Below are 6,000 nucleotides of genomic sequence, written 5' to 3'. Positions count from 1 at the left end.
ATTCAAAAGCCAATCCCTTGGTATTTGTTCAATAATGAATAGACGGAAGATCCAATTCTTTATGTTCCCTTTAAATGCCTGAAGCTAGCAGCAAAAAAACATGATTTAATGCCCAATTGAAACAGATCATGAATCAAACATCCCTAATTAACCACAAAGCGCTGCTATGAAGGCTAGCCCAACCTTCGTTGAGCCCTATTCTCAACTGCTCAGCGGCACATTTCCATATAACACATCCGTGTCCTGACCAGTCCGATAATTCCTACTGTGAGCTTTCTCCCTCCTTTGGCCCACATTTGAATACATCGGGACCAATTGGGATACAGTTATTTCAATTCCCTTGATTAACATGCCAAAATTGTGGTTCCCACCAGGGCTTTCACTTTTGCTAACTGCAGTGAGTTACGAAATCACCCACCCTCGGGCATGGCCTGTGAGGTCACACGTACAATGAGTCAAGTTATTGCCTGACTTGTCCGAAGCTGGGCATTGCCCCCTGTCTAGCTACATCCCCCTTCTCCTCTACCTCCAATCCTCAGCGGCTTATAAGACCATGTGTGTGACAAGGGAAGTTTCCTCCTTCCTGCCACAACCCAACAAACTAACAGCCTTTGAAGCAGGGCATGGCCTTCTATCTAACTACGCCTCCCATTGCTCGGTGACCAATCCTTAAACAGATTCTGCAACCGCATAAGTGAGGAATAAAATATTACCGCATCCACGCAAGCCTCCCTGTTCCTACTGCCTCAAAGAAGTGTGTTTTGCCTTGTAGTTTAGCACAATGTCATTGCCTAACTTGCCTAAAGCTATGCGTAGGCCCCTGTCTCGCTACACCCCCTTCTCATCTGCATTCAATCCTCTATGACTCATACAGCCATATGTGTGAACAAGTAAGTTACCTCCTTCCTGCCGTAACCAAACAAACTATCTGCCGTGGAGCTCACTGTGTAGTATTGCCTGATTTGCCTGTGGCAAGGCGTGGCCTCCCATCTTACTACGCCCCCCTCAGGCTCGGTGACTAATCCTTCTACTGATTTTGCAATCCTGTGGTTGAGGAATATATGAGACTGCAACCACAAAAGCCTCAATTCTCATCAATAACATGCTCCAGTGGTAGTGTCCTTTAATGCGATACAAAAGGGGATGATGGATGGAGCGTTTGAGCAAATCAAACACTCACCCCCAGTCAACTGATCTGGGTTTAATCCATCACCATTCTTTAGCTCACTCAGCCACCCCAGTTCAGACATGGCCATATGTAAATCAATCTGACCCTGTGCCTCATGGGAACAGTCCAGCCCGAACTGCCAAGCCATGTCTTCCCTGGACCGGAAACAAGCATCCTGGGACCGGTTTCCGAGTCATAATCCTCATCAGCCAGGCTATCTTGAATCCAGTGGCCAAGTGAGCAAGGGACTCACGTCTGAGCATACCCTGCCAACTTAGGGCGAACAAAGCGATACAAAAGGGGATGATGGACGGAGCGTTTGAGCAAATCAAACACTCACCCCCAGTCAACTGATCTGGGTTTAATCCATCACCATTCTTTAGCTCACTCAGCCACCCCAGTTCAGACATGGCCATATGCAAATCAATCTGACCCAGTGCCTCATGGGAACAGTCCAGCCCGAACTGCCAAGCCATGTCTTCCCTGGACCGGAAACAAGCATCCTGGGACCAGTTTCGGATTCATAATCCTCATCAGCCAGGCTATCTTGAATCCAGTGGCCAAGTGAGCAAGGGACTCACGTCCGAGCATACCCTGCCAACTTAGGGCGAACAAAGCGATACAAAAGGGGATGATGGACGGAGCGTTTGAGCAAATCAAACACTCACCCCCAGTCCACTGATCTGGGTTTAATCCATCACCATTCTTTAGCTCACTCAGCCACCCCAGTTCAGACATGGCCACATGCAAATCAGTCTGACCCTGTGCCTCATGGGAATAGTCCAGCCCGAACTGCCAAGCCATGTCTTCCCTGGACCGGAAACAAGCATCCTGGGACCAGTTTCGGCTTCATAATCCTCATCAGCCAGGCTATCTTGAATCCAGTGGCCAAGTGAGCAAGGGACTCACGTCTGAGCATACCCTGCCAACTTAGGGCGAATAAAGCGATACTACCAGCCAAACCATAATCTCTGCATTTTCGCCTGCCTCAAGTTGTAGCCAGCGACTCTACATTTGCCAAAAAATGTATATATTTTTTATATATTAATAGATCAAATGATGTACCCACTACCCATAAGACTATCACCCTGACCGCCTTTACGGTCAGTGGATGATCAATGTCCACCATATCTAATCAGGGTATTGGCCTCCGCCCAAAAGTCACCTATTTCTCTATCCTGATCATTCAATTTCTACCTAAAATCGTTACCACAAAATCCCATGATCCCAAGCCTGAACATTATCTGCCCAGTTCAGGGCACCCTATGCGTCTTCCATGTCATATATCCAAGTTTACTAGGCCACCCTACATTCAAAAACCAGTCAATTAGTAAGTAGGCTATAACCTTATCATGGTTCCATCTCCATGCAAGTCTCCCCGCACATTCCACAGGAATACTCATCCCATGAACCCCCATGGATTATATTAGTGAATCGCAGTTCAAAATGTCCTCTATTCCCATTAGCACCTTATGTCCATAAGTGCCCCATGTGCCTCTTATATTCCTAGTTCAAAAAATAGTGGAATTCATTGTCACTATTCAATCCCTGTGTCACTGATCTGCACTTACTGATCCACCTTGCCTCCTGTTGTCTCAATTTTAATTCTCAATCACCCCCTTTCACATTAGGAATAATAATGTTTTGTATTCCGTGAAATTTCATTCTCTTTTTAGTTTGATGATTGTCTCTGATGTGCTTGTAGATAGGTGACCTAACATCCTCATTGGCTATCGCTTGACTGTGTTCATGTATCCTGAGTTTAAGTGTTCTTTTGGTACTACCTATGTAAGTTTTACGACATTCACATTGTATAACATATATCACTCCACAGCTGTTACAATTTATAAACTCATTGATAAAATACCACTGGCTGGCATTGTATTTGAACCCTTTAATGCGATTTATGCCCAGCTCAAAAATATTACTTGATCAACATGTGTAGAACGTCTTAGGTTGCTCAGGGAGCCAATTACCCCCCTGGGTGCGTATGGGTTCAAGATCATTTCTTGTGATCTAATTCCTGATAGTGGAACATCTCCTGTAAGTTACCACTAGGGTGTCTTAAATGATCTCAGTCAGACTTGGTTCTCCTTTAAGTAAGTTCCAATTTGTATTCAAGATTTTGAAAATCTTGTTATGTTGTGTACTGTATGTTGAGATGAAGGCTATTCGTTCCCTGGCTTGCGCCCTCTCCTTCTGTACCAATGTGGCCTCCCTTCTAATTGTCAGAATCCGACCTGTGCCTACCCAGTAATGGTCAAAAGACTACATGTCCCAGAAGGCCTGGAGTGCTAAAGGCTAGGGAAGAAAGCATTTAATCCCAGGAGGCTTGGGGTGCGATGCACGTGATTTTGTCCTTGCTGTGGACTACTGTAGATTCGGAGAGGGTGTCTTGCCCGTTAAAGTGTTTTCAGAAGTACTGTGTACTATTTCCGTAACCAGCGGCTGCGGGGTTACCTTCAAGGGATTTTGTGAACCGTTGAGTTAGTGGAGTATTACTCCATTCCTAGTACCACGCCGGAGAGTCAGGGATTGATTTGCTCGTACCGCTCGGAGAGACGCCGGATTTCACCCTCTCGAGTCGGAAGAAAGCGAGCGAGTCATCGAGGCGAGAGACGCCGGACTTCCCCCTCTCGTGCTCGGGACTTGGTGGGTTTGTTTTCCGAAGCGAGAGACACTGGATTTGCTCCCTCTCGTGTTCGGAAGCACTTTGGGCAATATTTCCTCAGTTTGAAGACACGCCGGATTTCCCCCTCTCCGTGTGGGTATTGGTGCTTATCCGGGAGGCACGGTGGGGAAGCGGAGCACTTCGTTTTGGGCGATTAGAGACGCCGGATTGCACCCTCAATTGCCAGAACGGGGCTTTGGAAGAAAGACGTTCGAAACCTGAAAGAACCCCGTGCTGAGAGAGAGAGAAGTCCTGGTATGCCATTTGATCCCCAAACTAGTAAAACAGATGGTAAGGACATTCGTTTCTAATGTGATGTTGCTTCGTTATTTGAAACTCTGATCAGGGAAGAAGGAACATTAGAACGAACTATTACTCTTGCTGCTTTTTAACCTTTTTGTTATTTCATGAATGTACAGTGACATTGAACTCAGAAGAGATACCTGGGTAGAACTCATTCATAAATAAGGGACGGAGAGTGTATGGGAACACTCCCATGTTGTGAGAGAAGTAATCTCATTCAGAGTTATCATTAGAAGGGAGAGGTGTCTGAGACAAATCAGGTATGAAGGGAGATCATAGGGGAATCAGGTTTAGTGTATGAAGAGTAGGACTCTCCACTAAAGCTTGTTTTGTGTCATTTCAGATATCCCTTCTACAGCAGTTCCCGTCCCGGACCTTTTTTCCCTCGCCTGCTTACTATCGTGCTTGGTGGTAGAAATTCCTAGAGCACAGAGAAAGCTGGAGGTGGAACCCATTTAGCATCGCCTCGATCCTGAGGAGCGGTTGGACCGTGACACTAATAGTGTATATCCTTTTTCTCCCTTTCTCTAAGCATTCAGTGGCATATCCTCTGCCACACAGCCTCTGCTGTAAGTCATCCAGTCCTCTCCTGAAATCCTCATCCAAACTACAATTCCTTCTATTACGCACCATCTCCCCATATGGAATTCCTTTAATTACTGCAGGGGAATGTGCACTATCAGCTCTTAGGATAGAATTGATCGCAGTTTTCTTCCAAAAAAGCTTACTGTGGGTACTGTTATCTGCTATGAACAACTGAACGTCAAGAAATTCAATTTGATCGCTACAGTGGCACTTTGTAAATTCAACGTTATGTTCATTGCTATTCAAAAATTCAGCTATACAGGGGGCAACACCCATTTTCAGGCAAGTCAGGCAATGACTTGACTCATTAGACGAATGACTTCGCAGGCCATGCCCGTGGGCGGGTGATTCCGAAAACTCCCTGCAGATTGGTTAGTAAAAGTGAGGACCCCAGTGGGAACCGCAATTTTGCCATGTTAATCAAGGGAATTGAAATAACTGTATCTGATTGGTCCCTGATGTATTCAAATGTGGGCCAAAGGAGGGAGAACGCTCATGGCCGGTATTATCGGACTGGCCGGGACTCGGATGCGTTAGATGGAAACAAGCTGCTGACCTGGTGAGATTAGGCTTACCGAAGGTTTGGCTTGCCTTCGTAGCCGCACTTTGTGGGTAATTAGGGATGTTTGATTTATGATCTGGTTTTAATTTGACTTTAAATCATGGGTTTTTGCTGCTAACTTCAGGCATTTAAAGTGAACATAAAGAATTAGAGGTTCCGTTTATTCATTGTTGAACAAATACCAAGGAATTGGGGTTGAATCTGTAAAAGATAGTTGGCATTGACTGAAATTTACAGAATTATTTTGCAAACAAATAAAAAGGTGGAGGCAGCACCAGGGATGAAGTCACAATTCAGCCTCTCTATTTCAAAAGTTCTTTATTAATCTTCATAAAAACACAGGACAACAGCCAACGCGTTTCGTTCCTGTTAGAGGAAGTTCATCAGGGCGCAAATGTAGACTTATTTGATGGACCAAAAATTCTGGTCTGGAAAATAATAATCAATATCAAAGTGTCTATTGTAAAGTCCAAAATCTCAATAATATCTGTACATGGGCGCTGTTCGGTTACCTCTTATGCAGGTAATCCCTCCAGGCTAGACACTACATAGCCCATTTTTGTTTAACGTTTGTCTAAAAGAGGAGTCCAAGTAGAAAATGCAATTAAGAAATTACATCTAAATATGATGGTCCCGCTAATGTATGCAGCAGTACCAAGTTGAGGCCGAGCTCTAACATCAACGGAGTTAAGAATCAGTCAATCCGACAAT

This window comes from Lissotriton vulgaris, chromosome 3_2, assembly GCF_964263255.1.
Source record: "Lissotriton vulgaris chromosome 3_2, aLisVul1.2, whole genome shotgun sequence".
In the NCBI taxonomy this organism is placed as follows: domain Eukaryota; kingdom Metazoa; phylum Chordata; class Amphibia; order Caudata; family Salamandridae; genus Lissotriton; species Lissotriton vulgaris.
The sequence above is the reverse complement of the archived record's forward strand: the minus strand, read 5'-3'. Positions refer to the sequence as shown.